General features: G+C 44.3%; 1 protein-coding gene and 1 non-coding gene across 2 annotated transcripts in view; both read left to right on the forward strand.

Moving 5' to 3' along the window:
• Window positions 1–25,518, forward strand: part of ATP10A (ATPase phospholipid transporting 10A (putative)) — a 171,964-nt gene that overhangs the window by 30,740 nt on the left and 115,706 nt on the right. The gene's annotated exons all lie outside the window — the stretch shown is intronic.
• On the forward strand, window positions 10,596–10,702 carry LOC132361899 (U6 spliceosomal RNA). The gene has a single exon (XR_009502163.1). It is a non-coding gene; the product is annotated as a U6 spliceosomal RNA (small nuclear RNA).

Raw genomic sequence — 25,518 nt, forward strand, 5'->3', positions numbered from 1 at the left:
ATATTACCTACCTCCTAGCCTTGTTGTGAGATGCATAAAGGCACATTGGGTCCTTGTGATGCCCCTGGTCAGCAGGGGTAGGAGGACAAAGCGTGGGTCAGATAATAAAGTCCAGAAGTTACATAGCCAGGCTAAATTTTCATGTAATACTGAAACAAACATAGATTATGACATAGCATTAATTTTATCATTAATCATTAGTATTTTTAGAAGTACTGGGTGACAGCTTAGCACCACACAATATATATTATTTACAAATATGTACATACTTAAATAAATAGCAAATGAATACATAAGTACATAATAATACCTATTTAATGCATACATACATAAATATTATGTTTCTAAAATGTATACATGTTTACTATAGATCATTTGGAACATATAGTAATTCAGAAAGAAGTAAATACAAATCATGTGCAACCTTTCCTGTCACTCAGAGACTTTTACCGTCCTCATGTGCTTATAGTTTTGTATTCCGTGTTTGTTGCCTTGTTATGTTTTATGTATCATGAAATATTCTGCAAAAATATGATTTTTAAAGACTACAAAGCTTCTGCTCTAATGATTGTTCCATTTACTTCATTGTTCATGAATTTCTGAACGGGTTATGCATTCCTATACGATCCTTGTGTGATCTTGTTGTTTTTGCTGGATGTATTCCTACAGGCCTCCTGAAATCTGAAGGAAAAAGCCTTTCCAATATAGATGCCCCAATTGTCAGAGTGTCAAAAATAAGCTGGGGGCCAGTTTCAGAGACCCCCCCACCCTCACTGACATTGGCCCCCAGCTTATTTTTAGTCTTTGCCTAAAGGCAGGCAAAAATGGCACCTTCTTATTTTTAATTTGTGTCTCTTTGATGGTAAGATTGTACATTATTTCCTTAGTGTTACTGGCTTTATGTTTCTTTTAAAATCACCTGTTTTTCCCCAGTTTAAAAAAATAATTGTTTACTTTTCATTAAATTTATAAGATATATAAACATATACCATCATGTATACTAATTTTTATCTAGTATATATGTTGCAGGTATTTTTCCCACTGAATCATTACTTTCAGTTTTGTTGAGTGTTTTTTGACACATAAAAGTTGAAAACTTTCATATAGTCATATCAATCAATCTTTAGTTTTTTATACCTTTTAACTTACAAAGTTCTTCCAAACCTTTAACTAACGTACAAATAGTCACTTACATTCATTTTTGTTTTCCTTATGATTTTGTTTTAATTTCTCTCAAACATTTTACAGTGTATTTTGTGAGGGTAGAAAGTATGTTTTTCCCTTCAAATAATAAATTTTCCAAGAAGAATTTATTGAATTTTTTTCTCACCAATTTAAAATCCTACTTTCATTGTATTCATTTTTTTCGTTTTTTTACTCCAGACCACCAGTCTTACCCTGCATATTCCTTTGCACATTTATAAGCATTTTAACATGTGGTGATGAAAAATCACTCCACTTAAATTGTTTTCTTAGGTATTTTCACCTATTTATTTTTCCATGTAAATATTAGAAATATTTTCAAGCCAATATAAATGGGTTGAAAAAATGTCACCAAAAAAACGTCCCTGTGGAGTTTTGATTGGGCTTGCTCTGATAGAAGGAGAATCAACATCAATATGGTGTAATGTGTTTCCATTTAAGGCCATGGTGGTCCTCATATTAGCCAGGTTTTCCTTTTAAGTTGTTCAGAAAGCACTGCCGTTTCCTTCATAAAGATTCTGCACAGTAATTTTTAAATTCATTTCTTTACGTTTGTAATTTTTGTGCTATTGTGAATGGTCTGCCTTCCTTGGACAAGCTTCCTCCCCCAGATTTTTGAGCTAGTGATTACAGATGTAGAAGTATGCTGTTCAATTGCATGTGGCTCTTTCATTGAAGTTTTTGATTTTGATCATATCATGATAGTTCTGTCATACTTATATTCATCTATATGTATTTATATTTACCACTATAGTATGATCTATTCCTTTAGTGTCTTTTGTTTAAAAATATTTGTTTAATATTAATTTACTGTCTAAAAAATTATTTTCTCATATATTGATATTTGTCCTATAATATATTTTCCCACATTAAAATTTCTTTTGGTTTCAATTTGCTTTAAATGTATCCCATAATGAACAAATACTTTTATTTTTATATATTGTTTGCATAAAAATAAATTAGCAATGTAAAATTATCCCTAAGGTTCATTTTAATGGAACCTAAGATCAAATAAATAATGGTATAGGTTAATTATGCTTTTTTAGGTGGCTTTTTGTGTTTGTAAATTAATCTTCCAGTTGTTTCAAGCAAATTCAATGAAAAATCAGTTTACTAGAATATTAAAACTAATTTATAGTGAAAACCAAAAATGAATACATTAGATATTCCATCTAAAGGAATGTACAAGTAGAACTTTATCATCATCGTAGCATTCTACATTTAATTACGAAAAATAACCTTTCAAATTCTTTAGCACCCTTCTTCTAAAGAGCCCTATTTGGTCTTGTTCCCATTGTAGAGATAAGGACTCTGACCCTGGGAAGGTCAAATAATGTGCACCCACCTGGATTTCCATCTATGAAGAGGTGAACTGATAGTTGAACCATGGAGGTGACCAGTGTCCTTCCAGCTATGATCTGGGTGGACTAGAGAGTTTGGAGAAAAGAAAGAGCTGGTAGTGTGTGTGCATTTGGGCAGTTGTTGTTCTTATGAAGTAAATGATTTTATAAATCATTTTTAGACACTTTTGTAAGATTAAGTATGTTATGTGAACTTTCATTTCCCAAAATGAATAGTATTTTCATAGTCTTCATGCTATCAAAGTTGGAAATTGATCTATTAAACTGACCTATTTAAACCCACCTTCTAGTGGGTTATGGACTGCATTGTTTGTTAAAAGAGAGAGGGAGAATTGCACTATAAATAGATTACAAAGACTAGTAGATTGTAAAATTCGAGCAGAATTTTTTTCCTACAGATGATCAAATTCTAGGGTGGGACCCACACCTTTTGTAGCCCAGAGTAAGCTATAACAGAAATTCTCACACCCATTCTTATAGTAGGCTTTTCTACTCCTAATGAGAATAATTCTCTAAATGTGGAGATCTTAGATCTTTTCACTTTGCAGATAGGTCACACCTCAAAAATTCATACAGATAGGACAAAAAAATCAGTTTTTCTCACTTAAAATTTTTTCGTAATGTCATGTTATCTCAGAACTGTGTAGCATAGTATTTGATGTAGCAGGTTAGGGAGAGATGTAACCAAATCTGTGGCATGGTTGACGGTTACCTTTTAAAGAGATATTAAAAGCATGGCAATATTTTTGAAAATATCAAACCAATGTATACTCTTAAAAAACTTGTATTTTTTAAGAAAATTCTGTATTTCATTTATTTTTACTGTGCCCATCATTAACAGAAATCTGGATTTTTGCCTTACATAAAACCAATTATATTCTTTAGGCACAGAAAGGAAAATTTATGAGTTCATTTGGTTTTTCATATTTTTCCACTTTTGTTTTAAAAGCAAAACCAGAAAAGCAACAAAAGGTCAGTCATTTTATTCATCGTAAGTTTTATTGCTCTGCAAGTTCTGTTCACCAACTTCAAACATTTTAAATTATAAATGTTAACTATTATTGATAATAAAGGAACAGGTATATCTCACTTTTAGAAATATTTTAAGTCTTCTGTAAGTTATTTACTATAGGCATTCTAGATCCCCTATGATGGAAATTTCTGGTTTAAAAAAGATTTACGTAATTTTCCTCCTTAAAATTCCTTCCATAAGACACAATTGTCAGAGTAACCCTCAGATTATCAGCCTAGAATTGGAAAGGCAAAATTTCCTTTCATTTGCAAGAGTTGGAACTGAATTGACCCATCAATTTAAAACACAAAGATAATAATAGCCTGTGTAAAGCAAAACGTATCATCCTAAGGAGGGAAGCTAGTTCCTTGGTAAAGTTAACATTTCCTCGAAAATGGCTAATAAATAAAACCAGTCTTTTGTTTTTAACATTTCCAACGTAATATCATTTTCTTGGAAAAAGCCACTTTTCACATGTGTGGAACATCTAATCATTACAATAAGCTTAATAAAGGATGTTTGCAGAATTCATTCCTGAGTTTGGTTTTAGCCCGTGTCCTGTAATAACCAGGAGAGGTGAACTGGTGTGAGGAGAGGTGATCTGGTGTGTCTGGTGAGAGTTGGAAGAGGTGAGCTCTAAGCTTCTTTGCCGTCTGCAATGTTAAGACCATCTGCTAATAGATAACAAAGTTGGTGCATTTAAGTTTTCCATCTTCTTCCTGCCTGGCCACTCCTGGGAGTGAGTGGAGCTGTTGGGAGGGGCTGAGGGGAGAGTCTGGGAGAAGGGTGTGTCCCCCCGGAGGTGTCAGGCTGTGCAGGCACCCAGACCCCATGATGGACGATACTGTGCTGCAGAGGCCAGCCCGGCCCCGAGACATGCCCCTTGTTCCTGTGCAGTTGCAGTGCTGACTGAGTTTCACAACAAAGTGGACATCAAGATTTTTATAAATGTCTTTTTATAAGTCTCTTTTTTTGAACTCTGAAGGCAGAGGTTACTGTGGACCACTGGTTTGAGACCTTCACACTCCCATGGAACAGGCCCCCCATTGACTCTGTAGATACTATTTTAGAAGTGTCCAAAGTAGAACCTTGAGATGGTTGTAGAGCCACAATCCCTCCTTTATGCAACGAGAAATCAATGCCGTTATGAAATGAGAACACAGGCCTAAATGTGCAAGTAGCCGATCTGTGGCTGCAGCTTTCTGGTTCTCCTGTCACCTCCCTGGGTCCCCTCCCTAGAATGCCACACAGATTTCTCCTGGTTTAGAATATGAAGTTACGTTAATCATTTTGAGTATTGATAATCTCAACTGATCAATAACCTCAACTAATTGGGTTAAGTGAATAGTTAGTTGTGTCAATTTTTGGTTTTGTTTTGATGGAGCACAGCTGCTTGTGTTTTATGGAATTTAACTTCTGAGTGCTCAGTGGCTTGATGTCAACTTGGTAGAGGGTGAGGGGGTGGAGAGAGTTCAATTTAATCAAATTGATTTTAGCAAACAGCAAAAAATTTGACTGTAATATCTTTTTATCTTGAAAGGATGTTCTAGCTTCTTGAGAGAACCTTCTTACATATTCTTCACAAGCCAAATGGACATTTTGTGTTTGGGAGGTATACACCTTACACAAATAGTGCAGATATTTGTGCATTTTCCTATTAATTTTTAAACATTGGTCCCAGACTCTGACAAACTTCACAATACCAGGTTAATATGGCTGGCTCTGCCTTTATCTTCTGTCTGTCCCCAAAAATGGAAATGCAAAAGAATTTCCTCTTTTTGTACACAAAATAAGTTCCCAAACCAGAAATAGTTCCAAGGGAAATCCAAAGTGGTCTAATTGAAATTTAAGAAGGCTTATTCATTTATCTTTCGAAGTAACAGACTCCCTTCTGCCCAGCTTGAAGACGTGGAAACCTCAGGGATCACAAGGAAACATGTATTTTCCAGAGCAACTTAAAAAAAATCGCAAGAAAATGAGGCCCGGGTTGGCATGGGTGGTCCTGAGGAAAAGGGCAAGTGAGGATTTGGACTGCAGACCCAAAGGCGTTGATCTGCAGACGTCACTGCTGACACCGGGTGGTGGGCATCGTTTCTGATGCCTGTCATCACTTCTGTGCAAGCAGATTTCCACCTGGTGTGACGTTCCTTCTTCCCGAAGGGTTTCCATTTCCTTTCCCAGAGTACAGGTCTACCTGGGATGAATTCTTTCCATTTTTCTAGGTCTGAAGAAGTCTTTATTTCTTTTTTGTTTTCAAAATATATTTTCACTGGGTGTAGAATTATAGGTGGACAGTTTTTTCTTTCAATACTTTGAAGGTGTTGCTTCACTGTCTTTTTTGCTTCGGTGTTTCCAATGACAAGTTTATCATTCTTGTCTTTGCTTCTCTGTACGTAATATATTTTTTTCTCTATTTTTATGATTCTCTCTGTCATTGATTTTTAAGCAGTTTGAATATGATTTGCCTGGGGTGTCGTTTTCTTCTTGTTCTTGTGCTTGGGATTTATTGAGTTTTTTGAATCTGTGATTTATAGTTTTCATCAAATTTGGAAAATTTTTGGTCATTATTTCTTCATCCATTTTTCTCTGCTCCCCCACCCACCCCCCAACTCTATTTCAGATGTACTAGCCTACTAGAAGTTGTCCCAGAGCTTACTGATGCTCTTTTTATACCCTCCCATCTTTTTTTTTTTCTTTTTTTTTTTTTTTTAATAATATATCTTTTTTTTTAAAATTTTATTTATTTATTTATTTATTTATGGCTCTGTTGGGTCTTCGTTTCTGTGTGAGGGCTTTCTCTAGTTGCGGCAAGTGGGGGCCACTCTTCATCGCGGTACGCAGACCTCTCACTATCGCGGCCTCTCTTGTTGCGGAGCACAGGCTCCAGACGCGCAGGCTCAGTAATTGTGGCTCACGGGCCTAGTCGCTCCACGGCATGTGGGATCTTCCCAGACCAGGGCTTGAACCTGTGTCCCCTGCATTGGCAGGCAGATTCTCAACCACTGCGCCACCAGGGAAGCCCCTCCCATCTTTTTTATAAATCTATTTTTCATATTGGATAGTTTCTATTTCTGTGTCTTCAAGTTAATTAATTTTTTTCTTTTAAGGTGTCTAATCTGCCGTTAATCTCATCCAGTGGGTTTTTCATCTCAGACTTTGTAGTTTTCAACTCTAGAAGTTTGGTTTGGGTCTTTATTTTTTAAATCTCTTCCAAATGTCTACTTAACAATTTCATCTTTCCTCTAGTTTCTTGAACACACAGATTACAGTTGTCACAACTATGTTAGTGCCCTACTCATTCTGTCATCTGTATCATTTCTGCATCTGTTTGTATTGCTTGATTTTTATTTTCTTGATTATTTTTCTTCTTCTTTGCATGCCTGTGTTTTTTTTATCACCAGGCCAGGTGTTATGAATTTTACTTTATAAGCTGTTGGACACTTCTGTACACTTTGAACTAAGAAACTTTCTACCCTAGCTGGTGACAGCAAGGACTATTCCTGGACCACTGGGAAATTCAGAGATCTTTCCTTTGCTTTTTTTCAGGTGGTTCTTTCCCTGGCCTTGGGTTGTTTCCTCAGGGGACCCTCCGTTGGTCTCCAGAGCAGCTGGCCACTCCGGGCAGCTCTCCCTTTTTGGCACCCTGCCCCGCAAACTGCAGCGACCTTGGTCTCCCTGGATCCTCAGCTCTGTCCCCCACCAGCCTGGGGAGACCGAGGGCTCTGCCTGGTTCCCCATCCTGTCTGCAGCCTGAGACCCTTCAGATAATAAAGAAGGGCAAGTGTGGGGCTCACCTCAGTTGCTCCCCTCTCACAGCTTCCTGCTGTCCAGTGTCTGAAAACCATTTTTTAAAAAAAATTTATTTACTTATTTATTTTTGCCTGCACTGGGTCTTTGTTGCTGTGCGTAGGCTTTCTCTAGTTGTGGTGAGAGGGGCTACTCTTCGTTGCAGTGGCGGGCTTCTCATTGTGGTGGCTTCTCTTGTTGTGGAGCAGGGGCTCTAGGCACGTGGACTTCAGTAGTTGTGGCGCACGGGCTTAGTTGCTCCGTGGCATGTGGGATCTTCCCAGACCAGGCTTGAGCCCGTGTCTGCTGCATTGGCAGGCGGATTCTTAACCACTGCACCACCAGGGAAGTCCTGAAAACCATTTTTTAAAAATGTATTTTGTCCCAGCTTCTTACTTGTTTCAAAGTGGAGAATAAATCCTGTATATTCCACTTGGTCAACAGTGGAAGTTGGCAATCATTTTTGAAAATGGAATTATACTTTGTCTTTTCTAAAACTCCAACTCAGAGATTAATAGTGCGTTTTGCTGCCCTTTCACAGCCAGGTCTCAGAGTAGCGTATTCCCCTGTGTTCAAAGAAAAATAAAGACAGCCTAGTACCCCAAAAATAGCTTGTTTTAATTTAAAGTGGAACAGAATGAATATTTTTTCCTCAGTGTTTAAGTCTGATTGATCGTAGATAAATTAAAGGACTTTGATATCATCAGCAAAACATTCTTGCCAGCCCAGGGACAAATACAAGTGTTCTTGGAAAAGGTTTGTGGGTGTGCTTAGGGCATCCTTGTTATTTTCCCTCGCTTTGAATGAAAAAAGAAACTTATTTATTTTTATAGTAATGTTTCCTCAAAGTGATTGTGTAGCAGTGGTAGAACATAACACTCTACATTACAAAGCAGAAACAAATCGAGCTTTGTACTCAGCACAGGGCATGATATCCAAACTACAGAAGTGTTCTTTAACATGGTAAGAATCTGAGTGAGGTTCCTGTTTCCTGACTTATTTTTAAAGTGTGATTGATACCGTGCTCTTTATCAGAGGATAGTCAGAAACTAAGGAAACTGTTTAAAAGACAAACAAACAAAAAAACAACTAACTCCTAGGCATCAGTTTTTTAGCGGGCCAGACAGGCACTACAGCTGTCATCTTTGCTCCTGTAAATGTTCGCTGTGTCTCCTGATCAACTGTGTCCACTTCAGAGGAGCTGTGTGGGGAGAAACATGGACCAGGCACTGAGCAAGCATCGCCATCGCTCCAGGTCCTGCATGATGCCGTGCACTCTGCCGGCTGGCATCTTCCAGCCCGTACCTCAGTTTCCCCGGCCTCACAGAGTGGAGAGCAGTGGGGCTGGGCCTGGGGAGACACACAGTGACTGGGGGAGTGAGCTGTGGTACAGCTGGATTAGGTGTGATGTCGGTCCCCGTGTGTCCGATGACCCATGTACACTGTCCCTGTGTCCCTGACGCTTGTGATGTTTCTGGGTCCCTGAAGCTTTTCCTCCCCACAATCTCACTAGTGCTTTTTAATTTTTTTCTTGTAAATTTTTTTTCTTGTAAACGATCAGGCCCTGCCCTGATCGTTTTGTCTCTCTCCTCTCTCTTCCCTCTCTGTCTTCATCTCCTGTTTCTCTTAGTTTTTTCCTCTCTTTTCTTTTCCCACCTCTGCTGTATGTCTTGGTGGGATGCTTCACTCTCTCTGTGGCCAGGAACTGGCCAGTCAGCAAAGTTTGCCTCTGGCCTTCTTCCTCTTAATCACCCAGCTCTGTATCTGTAGAGAGCCTGCAAGAGCCCGAGTGGTCCACGTCTGCCTGGGACATCCCGGCAGCTCCCTTCTGGGCTCCTGCAGTGTCCCTGATGCTGGCCTTCCCTGCCTCCTGTGTTCCACCCACACTGACCCCTCTGGGACCTATGCTCACTGGACCCCATTGTCTGGTGGCTTAAGGCTGTTAATGGGTTGTAATTAGTGAAGTGAAGAGAAATTTCTGCTAAGGTGGTGTCAGGTCACCTGTGACCCCTGCTGGATGACACATGTCCTCCACCTCATTTAAACACACACTGTTGTCATGGCTAGGAGACTTGTGCTGACTCCAGATCAAGGCAGTTACTTCTCTGCTTCTGTCAGGCTGTGGTTAAAGGGAAGGCTGTGCTACACTTGGCTTCTAGGCATAATTATGGTGTGTCTTTGCATGCCTCACCTCCCTGGCTTTGCAGATGAATTTCTGGCCACCCAGTGGTCACCCCCTGGATCCCAGTAGTAGTACTTTCTATGGAAGCCTTTTCCATCAGACCCGGGAGACCTCGTCTCATAAGTCCTGGCCAGGACTGTGTGCTCTGTTTTCAGACTGTGGTACAAGCATTGTTTGTTGTAGGCAGGTAGGAGGTAAAGCCCTGTGGACATAGAATCATAGTTTCATCGTATATATTTAAGTTGCAAAACAGTCTGTGTGCCCAGAGCTCTGTGGGCATTGTTACACTTTGAAAATAAACAAGTATAGATGTGTATTTCCCAGAACATCTTCAGATTTAAAGGAACCTTAAATATGCAGGTGAGAGGATTGGCTTGCTCTTGAACTGCCTACCAGCAGCTTTGAATTCTAAGCAGTGTAGACACATCAGGCTCAAATCGTCCATTTGGTAATTCATCCCCGCCTTCATCCCTGTACTCCGTCTCCTGGCAACCCCGCTGCTGTACTATCAGGTAACCACAGACGGGAAAGTTAAGGAAACTTGAACCAGGCCCTTGGGCTTTCGGCAGCAGGTCTTATTAGAAGGTTTGCAGGAGATGAGGAGTTCGGGGATAGTTTTCCTGCTCTGGCCTCCTCATTTCTCACCCCCCACTCTGTAACACTTACATGGATCACAGGGAGTTAACATTCAGTGATGGGGAAACTGCCATCAAGCCTTCATCTCTAGTTGAAGACCCTGACTTTGAAAACTAGATTCTAAAATGCACGTTGTCATTTTTGGGGAAAAAGTTCTTGTAATTAATTTCTTATGTCAAGTGGTTTACCATACATGTCCTAGATCTACCTGAAGTGCATATAGTCTGCAGTGTGGGTGACCCCAAGGCAGACCACTTCTGTATCGGCCGCCAGCCGGGATCTAACCACGCAGTTCTGCGACGGCAGAACTGAGAATACAGGCCATGGGAAAGGGGGCAAAGTATCTTCCATCCCCTTCTCGTTTCTACTTCAGGATTTTTAGCAACAAGTCCTCATGCTTAAATTACCGTGTGCTGTGCTCGCTTCGGCAGCACATATACTAAAATTGGAACGATACAGAGAAGATTAGCATGGCCACTGTGCAAGGATGACACGCAAATTCGTGAAGCGTTCCATATGTTTTGTATAACCGATTCACTTTGTTATAAAGCAGAAACTAACACACCATTGTAAAGCAATTATACCCCAATAAAGATGTTAAAAAAAAAATTACCATGTGCTGCTAGACCAAAGATGAACAGTGGTCATGGAAACATCTTCCCGCCTCTCAGCGTATCCAGGGTGATGAGCACTGTTCTCAGGCACATGGTGCATCTATGTAGTGAGTTTGAGGTTTTCCCAAGAAGGAAAGGAATATGAGCACATATTAAAAAATTAAAGCAGAAATTTAATTACATGTTACCTTGAAGATAGACTTTACCAAAAAAAAAAAAAAAGCCATCCTTACATAAATGAGCCCTTTGTTAATGTTAGCTCACAGCAAGTTTGTGGTGAAGTGGATGGAGTTCTTAAGGTTGGTTGCTCATTTGATTTTTCTCGTCTTTAGTTTTTTTTTTTTAACCTTTGATTTATTTATTTATTTATTTATTTATGGCTGTGTTGGGTCTTCGTTTCTGTGCGAGGGCTTTCTCTAGTTGTGGCAAGTGGGGGCCACTCTTCATTGCGGTGCGCGGGCCTCTCACTATCGCGGCCTCTCTTGTTGCGGAGCACAGGCTCCAGACGCGCAGGCTAGTTGCTCCGCGGCATGTGGGATCTTCCCAGACCAGGGCTCGAACCCGTGACCCCTGCATTGGCAGGCAGATTCTCAACCACTGCGCCACCAGGGAAGCCCTCGTCTTTAGTTTTAAAAGAAACACCGTAATTTTGAGAAAGTCAAAGTGAAATGTGTGTCCTCCATCACTCTGCCGTCAGTAATTGTCCCTGGTGCCCTCAGTGCATCGCTCGCCACTCCCACCCTGCTCCCACTAGACTCTTTGTGGGAGGTACGGGCCTTACAGGCTCCCTCCTGTATCCCATCTCTTGGGGACTCCTCCACTCTGACATGCGGCCCCCACCATCCCACACTCAGCTGGGTTCTTTCGGGGGGTGGTCCCCCCTCCCCACCTCCCACCCTCCCATCTGGGGCCGCCCAGGGTGCTCTTACTTAGAGTGCAGACTGTCCCAGTGCTGGAAGCTTCCGCAGGGCTCAGGCTTCAGAGAACACAAGCAGGGATCCTCCCATGCAGCCATCATGTCTCCCCTCCCCACCATGTGGGCCGCCTCCTGTAAGGACCTTATTGCCCACTTGTGGCGTCTCTGCATACCCCCATTTCACGGCCAGTCAGTGAGCACATCACATCCTCCCAACCGTGTCGATCTTCCTCAAACCCAGGAAAGCCTGTGCTGATGTTAGCGCGTGTGAATCCCCCCAGCCTTTAATCCTAAAGCAAAACTCCACCTTCTCCAAGAAACTTCTTCTAAGTTCCCCCAAAGAATAGACAGCATTTGGCATAAAAATATCATATATCCAGGCTGGTCACCTGATGGGGGAAAATACTGGCATAAAAATACATGAGTTGTGAATCACTAGTTCCTTATACAAACTGCTTTCTCACCTGGGAAACAGGAGACAAACGGGAGAGTGTTTTGATGAGAGTTGATGGATAAGTTGTGCTGAAGTACAGGTGTCCCCCACTTTTCGAAAGTTCGGTTTATGCCACTTTGTTTTTACTTTTATTTATTTATTTTTTTGCGTTCCCTTTTGCTAACCAAAGGAAATCCAAAGAGGATTTTTGCTTTTATGAAAAAAGGCAAAAATCAAAAATAGCGTTTGTTTTGCAGCGAGCGGTAATAGAGGCAATGCACACCTCAAAGAGTGACACCACCAAGCTCCTTCTCCGGGATCCACACTCAGCATCTCTGCATCAAGTAGCTTTGAACTGTGTGAGCATCTGTGCTTTATCTAGATTTATTTTTGCGCATCCCTTGCCAGATGTGTCATAAGGTAATTGCTTCTTCACTTATGCCATTTCAGGTCAGGAAAGGTTTCATAGAAACACTCTGCTTTTGGATAGTGGGGGAAACCTGTCATCCGTTTTTGCTCATTTAACCGTTAATTTATGCCTAGCTGCTTCATCCAAAATACCCCTAGCACAGTAAGGCCATAGTGAGACCTTGAAGAAAGCAAATGCAACAGTGAGAACAAACCCTAGAACTGGGAAGTAACCTTGCTACCCAGTGGTGACTCATGGTGGTGTTATTTTCATACTGTGAAATGAAGGGCCTTGTTGTGTAGTACAGCATGGGAACCAACAGTTAAATCGGGGGCTGTGTGCTCTCAGCCTGCTGATATATTTGGCACTTGTGAAAGTAAATAGGACACATTTAACTTTCAATATTACTTAAATGGTGATTGCTTACTGCTTTTTTTCTTACTGATATGTTCTACTGTGGTCTTCCTCAAAGAAATCATTCAGTCGAACTTTTTACCTTCACTTCCACTATAGTTAGAAAATTTGTGAGGACGTCATTTCAGAGCCCCAACTGGCACCAACGAAAGTGTTCTTCTCTTTAAAATATTTGGTTAGTTAGGACTTCATTTAAAACCATCACCCCACAAGGAATGTTTGACCATCGCAAGAATCTCAAAGTATTCATCCATTCAGCCAGCAAAACCAGCTTGACCTCTGGGAGGCCGGGCTATGGGCAGGGTGAGGGGATGGGCAGCCTGAAGGCCAGTGCGCACCCTGTGCGTGTGGCCTGGTGGAGTGGGTGAGGAGGCCCGCGGGCAGGCTGCCTGCCCACCTTCCCTGGTGCAGGTGCTCAGAGCCTGGGCATCTGGTCCCCTTGAGCGTTCACAGGTGCTCAGTGGAGGAGAGAAGATGGCATTCGGGCTGATTCTTGAAATATGTGAAGATTCCACTGCATGAAGAAATGAGTGAAGGGTGTTTTCCTGGTCTCACACCCAAGGTGGCCGTTCTCTGAAAGTCCTGAGCACTTCTCCTTTGCCCATCTTTTGTTGCTCCTGAAAAGCTGAGCTCCCAGCTGAGGTGAAGGCAGTCTGTGTGATGGAGACATGGGTGCCTTGAAGGGTAGGCTGTGGTCAGAACTGGGCCATTTAGATGCACTGGAGAAAACACGTGCCTGCCCTTCATTTCTCCTGGTTTGGGGTCAGGGAGCATTCATGGTGGAGGGAGAGCAGAAGGTGTGTCAGGGCGGTTGTTTCTTCTGTATTAATTAGAAGATAATTATATTTAGCAGTTTGCAGTTGCTTCTTCTCAAAGCAGTATAAGGGGCTTTTCTGAGAATTAAGGTAAATGTCTTGTGAAGACTATTCGAAATAACTAGAAGATGTGCTTTTCATCTTTGATTCTGAAATGCCTTTTCCTCCAGACACTGTTTGGGAATTATGGGAATTTCACATTTTCTTTTTTTCTTTTTAGTAAAGGTAGGCACTTGTTTTCATGAAGCAAATTATGAAATGTTTGCCAATTCCTAGAGCTAGGTGAGTTTTGGGAAGGAAAATAGTCCAGCTTTACTTTTTTAACCCATGGATTTAGAATTTCCTTGTGTTCTGCCCCTAGAAGGGACACATAAGCCTCCAACCTGTGGGCCCAGGAGGTGCTAGAGTGGACACAACCCACGGGTGTTGAGCTACAAGACTTGGACTTTTATCTGGAACTTTCTTATATGTTCATGTGATATTTTCCCAGTCAAGATCTGTAAATAGCCAGCTGTTCGAACTCGAACATAGCACAAAAATATGTATTAAGTGTGATGCAGGGGGTGGGCCCACTTTTTGGTGAATGCTACTATTGAAACATTGATTATGATAAAAGACTTTCTGTTTCTTAATGAGGCAACATCTCTTTTCCTGGATCTGGACCCTTGTACAGCAAGAGGAACTCAAGGTGGTGAAGCGGAGGCCCTGAGGCCAGTGTGTGCTGGGCCTGGTGGATTCCATATGCACTGTAGCTCCTAGGGACTCAACCAGTCATTCTAAACTAGCTGGAGAAGCATCGCTGAGCGGGTATCCAGCAGGGTCCTGTGGGCCTGTGTGTAGATGTGGAGGCTGGTTCTCTCAGAACCTTCTCCCGCATCACCATTAGCTTGCCACACCAGCTGCATGTGCCTTATAAGATTTCGAAAGAGGGTTTTTATTTTTCCTCCATTCCCACCTTTCTGTTTTCCAAACCCAGGATGTATTACAATGTGAGCAAATCTAAAAACCCAATACTTAAAATTCCTGATATTTTTATAATATTTTATACTTCTAAAGGAAATACCACATATATTATTCATTCAGCTGTTTAACAAACATTTATTTGACTCTATATATTTAATATTCAAAAGTGCGTGCTGGAAAAAATTGGTTTGATTCCCAAGGACAGTTCTGAGAGGTGACTCATCTATGTCATTAGCCACGTTCTCCAGACAAGATGACTTACGTTCACGTTCCTAGTAGTTAGGTGGCTTATCCAGGCACACACAAAGTGGATGCCAGAGGCTGATTGAACACCTCTATCTTTGTAGATCTCAGGCTGTTTCTACTTGACTTCCACGCGTGTCAGTTGTCCTTGATGTGTATATCTGTGTGTACCCATCCATGTGTACGTGTGTGCAACCCCCATACCTACCGACACACCGCACACACTCACGTGCATACACCACACACACATGCCTCCCACTCGCACACATCTTGTGGCAAGGCAGTGTGCAGACAGAGCAGCAGTGTGGGTGGTACTAAGGCGTACTCAAGCCCACGTCTGGCAGATCTGTGGCTCCTAGTCTACGCTCGCAGAAGCCAAGGCCTATGGAGATTTGGCAATTGCCCAACTTGGTCCAGACTGAGTGAGGTTCATTCTTGGGCTTTCCGAATTCACTGTTGGGTTTAGCAGGTGCTGCTGGTGTGTCCACTGTGGGCTATCTTGGCCTTACAAGCAGGATGGCAGCACTTCGGAACCTGAGGGTCACATCCTTATGGAACAGGTGCTAGTGACAAGGGCCCTTGGGAATGGGGACTGGACTTTGCCCGCCAGGGGTTAGAATGGCAGCTGCATCGTGGCTAAACCCTGGTTCCCACGGACTAACTAAGGCAGAGCAGCTCGGGCTGCTTGTGTAGGTTCCGTCACTCTCTTTAAAGAACTCTACACGGTGGGCGAGTTGCTCTAGTGATGCAGTCCTTGTGACTGAGACGCAGAGAGGAAACTTGCAGATGCCCAGAGGGCATGAGGGCGTCACAGGCCCTCTTGCTCCCCGTCGTGCCTTGTCCCTTAGCACGTAGCCCAGCAGAACCAACAGACACTGGATGAATGAATGAGTGAGTGAATGAAAGGAAGAAGGTGCCCAGCGGGTCACGAGTAATCCAGGGGTCCTAGGGGACTGCATGGCAGATGTGCCTGAGGGATGGTAAGTGGGGGCCCAGCACAGGCCACAGAGTCACAACCTGACCACCTTCCCATGAACCATTGTCTCCCCTCAGACCCTAGGCTGCTGTGTCCAGGGTCAGAGGGGGATGTGTCCCTGTGGCCGGGCCTTGCCTTGTTTCAGGAATCGTCCCCACTCACAAGGGTCCCTTGGCCGTGAGGGCACCAGGTGGGAGCTGACTTCAGGACACATCCCACTGAATATTGGCCACACCCTCCTCACATATAAAATGCACTTTTACCTGACTTCTGCTCATGATTTGTTTTAGGCAGCATAATGGTCCCCCAAAGACATCCACCTCCTAATCCTCAGAACCTGTGAATATTTTCATGGCAAAGCACAGTTAAGGTGGCTCATCAGATGACCTTAAGATAAAGAGATTATCTTGGCTTTTCTGGGTGGGCCCATTATAATCCCAGGGATCCTAAGGTGGAAGAAAAAAATCAGGAGAGAGCCAGAGAGATGGAGCTCAGTGAGAGAGGCCTGATGCCACGTTGGCCTTGCAGGTGGAGGAGGGGGGTGGCCTTGGAAACTGGAAAAGGCAGGGAGACGGGTTTGCCCCTGGAGCCCCCAGAAAGGGATGCGACCCTGCCGACACCTCGATTTTAGTTCAGTGAGGCCAATGTTGGGATTCTGTCCTCCAGGACTATAACATGATACGTTTGTGTGGCTTTAAGCCACTTCGCTTGTGGTAATCTGTTACTGCTGCCAGAGGGAACTGGTCCATAGTCCCAGGCTCTGATTCAGTGCATCCATGTGGCCCCAGCTTCAGTGAGGGAGGCCTGTGGGTCTGAGAGAAGCTGCCTCCATATTTCCCAGCCTGGTGGTTTCAGTTTTCAAGGAGGAAAGCCCAGCTCCGTGTTGCGATGTTGAAACAACATGGTCTGTACTGCAGAGACAGGCATATGCAACGTCTCCGTGGTGCACTTTGCCCAATTTCTGTTCTGTTCTCAGAAGACAAGCGTCCAGTTGGAGAGTTCCCAAGTAAGTCTTGGCCCAAAAGCAACATTTTACTGACTTGAAACAGGAAAATAATTTTTAAAGTCTCCCTGGTGAACAAAGATGGCTTTGTGTGTGGTACTAGCCTGAGTCGACCACGTGCCCCCCCATCATGTGGAGCACGTGTTCCCTGTGTTGGTATAAAAAATGTGCATGAGATCCTTCCCTTTGGAACACAGGGAGATTCTCAGCCTTTGGCCCAAGACAAGTGGTACTGCTGGCCAGTAACGGAGATATACTGCCACGTGGCCTCTGCTCTGTCAGGCATGTCGGGTTCAGAGATTAGTAAGGAGGGGTCCCCATGGGGGCCCGAGGTGCCCCTCCCACTTGGTGGTGCAAAAGGACAGTAGCCTGGTGAGCAGTAGGTGCAGAAGGGGTAGGGGCAAGGTGCTTTATAGAGCGGAAAGGTGTGATTTCCTTAAAAGCAAGCTGTTCTATGCCAGGTTGAACCATTTTCAAACTGAGCACATTGAGGCCTGATGAATGGGGAACTAAGGGTGAGAGGTGTTGGCCGCCTGGGAGGTGAGTACGAGTCAGCATTCTGAAGCTCCGTAGTGGCACTTTCCCCCAGAGACTCACCCAAGACCCCGTCACAGCAGCCCTGAGTACACAGCCAAGCTCATCTCTGCACCCATTCCCTACCCCCATGGTACAAGCATTGTCACTGTTATCTCCACTCTGCAGATGGGGACACAGGCTCAGATACACGCCTGGCAGCACAGCTCGGAAGTGCTGACCCTGGGGTTGAACCCAGGGTCTGGGGAGCTGCTGGCTGAGGGGCCTCAAATCCCAGTGTGTAGGACAGTGTGAGGGCAGTACATGTGGCCGGTTCCCCAAAGCATCTCTGTCCCCCTGGGGTCATGGCACACACTGGACTGCCTTCCCCAGCTGAGGGGAGGCTGTCACTCCCAAGAGTTTTCTTTTGTTCAAGTTAGTTACCTAAGAGGAGATACATTTTCCTTTCACCCAGAATGACGCCCCGAACTCTCCTCCGTAAGGGGGACAGCATGAGGATAGTGCTGTCACTAAAGTTATTCAAATACTGGCGTTAGATTAAATGTGTGGACTTTATTTCTGTAAAAGCACATAGGCTCTGCTGTTGTTGAAATACTAGGAATAAAATAAAACTGAAAAATAAAAAATTAAATAAGGTGAGAAATAGATGTTAAAATAGTTAACCATGTATTGGTATTTGAAATAAAGTGAATTTTATTAGGATGGGTAGGAAGCCTCCTGAATGTTCCAGAGTGGGCTGCCTGACACACCTTCTACTCTACACTAGACTCAGTTTGCATTGTTGGGGGGTCCAGATGAAAGCCCTTTATGGGCGTGTCCAGCGCGGGTGGTAGCCAGAGCAGCTGAATCGGGTTTTGTCACCATGATCTGGAGACTGTTCTCTTGTTAGGTGTTTGTCATCCAGCCCCTGTGGCCCAGGAGACCTGGAAGCTGTCTCACCAGACTGGAATCACATATTGCAGGAAGTAAAAAAGCCTTTTTTCTCCTGCTGATTGGAATCTTCTTGTTGTTCTGTGCTGCCCTCCTTGTGCCCTTGGCCTTGCTGCGGGATGTCCACAGACGCGGGCGGCGGGTCGGCCCCTCTTCATGACAGTGACCGCTCAGAGGTGTCTCCTGGGCCTGGGGGTGCCTGTCCCAGCTTTCCTGGCAGCAGGGGGATTCCTTGTGCCACTGAGGAGCCTAATATACACAGGTGTGTGTTTGGTGAATTCTTTTCTGAAAGATAACATTTCCAAGTTACTAAAGTTTCAAGAGCCACTGAAGGAGTGAGAGGCCTTTCCAAGGCGAGTTTGAATTACTGCTGCTGCCATTTCCACCCAGGGGGCATTGTCCTGAGGCCCAGTTGGCCCATCCCAGGGGGCAGCAGGCAAGTTCCAGGCAGAGGACACCTGTCCAGGTCACGTGTGGCTGCAGCCATGCCCAGGATGCCTGCCTCGCCACAGGGGCACATCCCCAGTGGAAAGAACCGCAGTGGTCTGAAGAAGGGTGAGTGCTCTCTGATGTCGGCCAGACTCAGCTTGTGCAGGAACAAAGGCTCCCTGGCCAGCACCCTGCTGTGGGAACCCCCATGTGCTGGCCCTGGCTGTGTGTGCGCACAGGGTCATGACAGAGCTGTGGCTGTGTGGATGAAAGAGACTGTGACACTCAGCGCCTGTGCTTTGGCTGCGAAACAAACCCTTTTCACAGGTCAAATTTTTCCCAGCGGATTTCATGACACACTACTTCCGTTAAGGAATAAAATGTCTCAAGAAATATTTCCAGGCAGTAATTTTAGTGCTGGTACCTACCTGGCAGTCTTTGGGAAAATAAGTATTACTATTAATAGTGGTAAAGATAATAACATATTGCTAAAACCAAAATCAGGAATCAAATTCAATGGTATTTAGATTGTTAGAGGCATAAGCAGAAATCCAAAAACATTAAAAAATTTTTTGTTCCTATTTACAAGCCCTTTCAACCCCAAATCACTGAAGTGGATTGAGGGAAGGGTCTGTCTCTCCCCCATCTCAAGAAGCTATGTTGAAATCCCAAAGTCGTCATTGTTACGGGTTTAGAATTGGGCCAGAGGTGACCAGTCGGCAGGCCTTCCCACAGTGGGGCCTGTGTGACAGTCACGTCTATGGCACCCAGGCCTCATGAGGTGGGCTCAGCAGTATGACGGTGATTTGGTGCTGGGATGGTGGGAACCCCTGGCTGATTCAGTTCCTCCGAAGGGGTGTGCTTCTTAACTTTGCACATTTGTGTAGCGACAAAAGATTCTTTGAATGTAACTTACTGTAACCTGCTTGATTCCCCCAAGAAGAAAAATAAATTTTTTTTTCTAAATAAAGATGGGCGAGAACATCTATAATTTAGCAATTCCCATTTCTTAGCATTTTTGCCCCCAATAATCTAAAATTGGAAAGCATGGGTTACTTTAGTTTCAGGCCTTCCTTCTATGCGTGTTTTTGGAGCAACTCTCCTCTCTTCCAGCCGTGAGTCAGGGCATAGGTTTAACCCCCTCTGGTCCTCAGCATCTTCCTCCTTAAAGCGGGAGTGGCACCCCCTCACAGGGCACTGCAAACATGACTGGTGACAGTGACTCTGCGGTGGCCAGTGGGGTCTGGCAGCCGTGGCACAAGGAAAAGGGGACCATCAGCAGCATGGCCAAACTCACCATGTCTTTACCCAAAGAGGGGATTAAGTCAATTCTGAATTCCAGCATTGTTGATCATTCTCAGAAAATTATTGGGTGAAATCAATTTCCTGAGATACTGTTGCCGTTACTGCTTTACTGGAGAAAATTGGGATTGGACTCCCAAGCTGTGAATTCCAGAGGTGTCTTACGTCCCCACACAAACTGCTTCAAAAGAAATCATGTTGCCAGAGCATAGTTTGATCCATATTTTAACATCCCTTCCGTTCCAGGGGCTGAATCTTCTGAAGGACAGGGCTTGCTTGAGGTCGTTCACTGTGCTTGTCATGACTGAGGGACATTTGCAATAAATCAATTATGGAGAAATGTTATTGCAGTGATTTTTTTAGAGAACTTTATATAGAGACTAGGTTGCTTGCGTGATTCCTCATTCTGCTTGGCCGGGGGGAACCCAGCGTGGTATTAGTCAGAGAGTGACCCAAAGGTCAGTGCTTTTCAATGAGCCTCGGGAAGACTCCCGGCAGTGCAGTGGGAGCAGACAATCACCCCCACCGAGTGGGAAAAATCTGTCTACTTCTCTGGCCCTTAGTCCCCTCAGAATGTCAAATGAGAGGGAGGGACCTTGTCATCAATGAAGCCTTCTCACTTTCAAAATTCAGATTCAGAGGAAGCAGGGGGCTCTGGGGAAATGGGGGCCTGAATCTTTCTCCTCTCCAACCTGCATACTGGAGCAGTGGCCACAGGTCTCTGTGCATCTGGACCGACCTTGGTCCATCTGGGTCCGTGCAGAGCACTGGCTCAGGCTCCTGCATAGGCCACAGGCACTCGGAGAACAGCACTGGGGTGGGTGCCACAAAGGAGAGTGAGTGTCTTGGAGAAAGCCTGGGCCTGCAGAGGGCTGTGGGCCTTCAGTGGGGAAGGTGGCCGTTGGTGCATGCAAGGGTGACCTGACGCTGTGGCCTCCAGGGTGCTTTTCATTTGCCCCTGAGGCTGGGAGAGGCTGCCAGCGGGAGCTTGGGTGAACTTCATGCTCACTGCTCTCTTGGGGGCCGCTTCACTTTCCGCAAGGCGGGCACCTGCCATCATTTTAGAAAGCAGAGCAGAGCCCAAACATGCTAACCAAGAATAGTAACCATTCCTTCAAAGGGGCCTGGCCGCCAGGGAAAGGAAAATGGTTTGAGCAGAGGGAACTCATGCCCAGAGAAACAGCTGCTGAGGAAGGCTTGGGACCATAAAGAATGACTCACAGTAACTCAGGGAGCAGTGAGCACCCAGAGGAGTGAATTGAACAAGAAGGGCTCAAAGCCTGCATGAAGATAACTGCAGTATCTCTTTGAAGGATGTAAGCCAGCAGGAGGCTTCCTGTGGCCGTGGGTGGGAGAGTGAGTTCTCCAAGAAGAGGGTGCATGTGTGCTGTGTGGTTCTGCCTGCAAGGTTCTCTTGGAATTGAATAAAATGGCCTTAGAGTTTATAATGCCCCAATATAGCCAAGACATTTTTAAAAAGATCAAACAGGAGGGACTTTTCATACAGTTAGTGGAACCAGGGCTGCAGCATGAAGTTGACTGTGACTTGCAGGGGTGCAGAGGTGGCAGCAGGAAGCACCCAGTGTCACCCAGAGTGCCAGCCGGGGCCCTGCCATGGGGCTGCCTCCACCCGGGGTTGGGGGCTCCCAGTGGTGGGGCTGATCCAGCACACTGTGCAGTGGATCCCAGTGTCAGAGTGTGGACATGGAGAAAGATATGATAAACCCCAAATACATGATATTATATGTGAGAATTTTAGAGTGGGTGCTTAAGTTCCTTGGGAAAAGGATTATTTAATAAACAGTGTTTATACAATTGGCTGTCTGGAGGAAACAGCCTTGGACCCTCAGGTTGTACTATATAAAAATGAATATCAGTTCATTTGAACACTTGAATACTAAAGAAGAAAAGAATGCTGCACTCCCCAACAAAAAACAAAAAAGTAAACGTCCAGTCTAGGGGCACAGGGGACTTTCTTAGCCAGGCCTAGAAAACTCACACATATTTAACTATATAAAAATTTAAAACTGTTATATGACAAAAATATACTATAAGCAAACATTAAAAAACATAATTCTTTAGAGAAAAATATTTTCAAGGTAAAATAAAAAAGATTAATATTTTTAATATAAAAGCTCTCACAAATTAAGTTGTCAAGAAGGAAGCAAACAATACGATAGGAAAAACGGTGGGAAAATAGGCAGTTTATTCCCAGAAGAACAGGTTAAATGGCCTGGGAGTCAGACAGGAGCAGTAAAAAGGTAAGGTGTCCTGTCTGCCTATCAGGTGGCAAGGAGAGAAAAGAAAGAAGCACTTACTGTTTGCAGAAACAGGGCGGCGGGTACTCTTAGGTACCAATGGAGAAGTATGTATTGTTGCAGCCTCTTAGGAAAAATTGTTAAAAACACCAGACCCCTCCCAGCTTTAAGGCATTGCCTGAAAAATGTGAGTCATCCTGCCTGTTTCATGAGAATGTCATACCAACCAGTGAATGTAGAAGAAATTACCTTGAAAACTCTAAAAGTGCCCCCGAAGTATTTTACATGCTTTACAAATGGGCAGTATTATTATTGGGATAGAGTCTGATCCCGCATCCTGATGTCTGGTGAGCTATTTTGAGACTGTCCCATGAAACTCAGAAAAGATTGCTGTAGAAATGATTTGTCCAAAAACAAAAGTTTTATAACTCACCAAGAGGTTTCTAATTGGTCATGTTCTTTTAGGTGTCATTTTGCTGTCACAAGCTAGTACAGCTCCTGGGGAAAATTCCTTTCTTCTGGGTATGCATTGTGGCATTGCAGTGAATAATTGTGTGGTCCCAGCATAGTCCAGTGGGGGCTGGGAAAGTCAGCATCCAATCTTCATTCTAAAGAAGACAGAGGCCCCGTAATCCAGGGTGAGTACCGCCAGCATCCTCTGATGTTTAGTATGAGATTCCGAATCCATTAGCATGTCTCACCGAAGGAGCAGCTGTTTCAGTTTAGGGTGGAAAGGAGAGACATTCTGGACGTTATGCAACAGATTTGGGTCGGGTGTCTGCTGCAGATTTTGCCATTTCTGTTTTAGTGCTGAGTTCTCACCCACGTAATTTTTAAAATATGTTGGTTCTGTAAAGGTTTACTTAATAACCCACCTTCCTGAATGTCCATCCTGGGTGCTATGAAGTGGTGGTCCTCCACCTGGAGCGACTTTGCCCCCAGGAGGAACTTGGCTGGTAGGATTTGTGGGGAGGGGCTGCTGCCCCTCTTGGGTGGGGGCTTGGTGCTGCCCAAGTCCCACAGTGCAGATAGCCCTCTGCAAAAAGAACGATCTGGCCCCAAACGTCAGTGGCGCTGAGGCTGAGAAACCCTGCTTTAAAGCCATTATCTCTCTCATTCTGGACTTTTCCCTTCTCTGCCTGTTGTGTAATTGCTGCGGACCAGGGTTCTTGGCCTCCCTAATCAATAGAAATTGATCAGAGGCCAGACAAGAAATTCAGGCAAGGCTTTATTGGGGCCCCTGCTGCAGCAGGGGGGAGCGAAAACAAACAACAGGATCGCTTGCTTGCTCCCTCCCTGAGGGGGTGTGAGCTGGTTCCTTATATTGGGTGAAGGTAGGGGTGTGTCCAGGGGTCGGGCCGGAGCGGTGGCTTAGGTGGTTTGCCCACCCCTTTGGTGGTGTTGTGTGCAGGGGGCATGTGCAGTACCCTGCTTTTGCTCTCCACCCCGTTTTTGTTCCTGGCTCTTCAGAAGTGGCAGTTGGGTTTTTTGGTCTCTTTGTATCTTGTTGTCCAGAATTTGCCCCAACTGTACATGCATGCAGTTATTTTTAGTTCGTTATAGTTTCTTTGTATTTTGTAGCTAGAGGAGAGGTTTGTCCAGGTGCATGCATTGCAGCACTGCAGCAAAGGGTCCCAGGTCCCAGGCGTGTCTCATAATGAGTGTATATTAAATTTGGAGTAGTTTCAGAGTCTTGATGGGTCTTTTTAAAGTGCTGTGAAAATTGTCCATCTTTGTCTCTCTCTCTCTTCATCCCCACACACTCCTTCATTTGTCCACGATCTGAATAATGGATCCATGAAGGGTTTTCTCATCCCTAAGGCATCAGGCCTTGGCACGATGATTATTCCACGAGATTCTTGGATCTCTTGCTGCCACACTCCCATTTAGGGCTTGCCTCACTGCATCCTGTTTTCTCATTTGTTCTGTTTGCTTAAAAAAGCTTTAAAAAGTGTTGAGCAGCTCTCCCCTTCGAGGGCCAAAGGAGTACTTCACTCGGGCCATGCTTGGGAGGCCTGAGTCTAGTTGGTTTGCGTGTTTCGTGAGTTCTCTGGGCTTCTCTTTTTCTTAAAAATGTTCTGTGGATCTTTCTAGATACTTTACGTTTGACCCTACCTCGATCTTGAACCATGTGGAGGAAAGAACATGCATTCACCTGCATGCATCCCGATATTTCTGGCCAACTTTTTTTCTGTTTAGTAAATGAAGCACGACTTTAGTTGGAGCTTGCCTTTCTTATCCAGGGGATGTTTTACCAACAGAAGATGTGATAAACTGACAGGTAGACCTGAAGCAATTTGATGTTTGGAAAGAGCTCTCTCTTTACAGGGATAGTTGTTCCACGTCAGAGACATTGTATGGAATGTTGCTAACCACGCGGTCTTATTTTCTCTATGATTCTACATTCAGCGCTGCCCATACAGGTACCCCATTCACTTAACTGTTCTGAACAATCACACCGTCTTTCTAAGTTAAGAAAACAAAATCTCAGCTCTTGCTTTAATTACAAACCACAGATTAAATGTAAAATGTATAATACTTTCAAAACCAGACCTCCCCCAGGGCTTCATGGGCCCCCGAGTCAGACAGATTTGGTCCTCGCTGTGCCCCTTTCTGGGTGTGACTTTGGACAGGTCAGTCTGTCCATCCGTAAGTGAGAATGTAGTGTGAGGACTGTGTGTAAGCACTCTGCGTGCTGCCTGCTCCATGTGAGGGCTGCACTTAGCGGGGGTACGTACCTATTGTTTTGTTGCTCTGATTATTAAGATGATGCTGATGTGTGGGCGCTGACGGGGATTTGGTGTCAGCCTCCAGCTGGCGTTGGCTGAAAGCCTTGTCCCAAGCCGTTAAGCATTCGTGAACCTTGTGCAGGTGGCCCACTCCTGGAAAACATTTCCCCGTCTTTCAAGAGACTGAACTCTCCCTTAGCCAGGCAGGAAATGTGCTTGAGTGGAAAACAGGTCTGGAGGGGGAGGAAGAAGGGCCAGGAGTGTTTGGAAAAGTGACCTTTGATCATAACAGGTGTGCCGTATTCAGGTTTGTGCCACTGAAGGTTGAGGCCACACAAAAGGAAATAAAAATACAGTGACTGTGAGCACA

Source organism: Balaenoptera ricei, chromosome 2, assembly GCF_028023285.1.
Source record: "Balaenoptera ricei isolate mBalRic1 chromosome 2, mBalRic1.hap2, whole genome shotgun sequence".
Taxonomy (NCBI): Eukaryota; Metazoa; Chordata; class Mammalia; order Artiodactyla; family Balaenopteridae; genus Balaenoptera; species Balaenoptera ricei.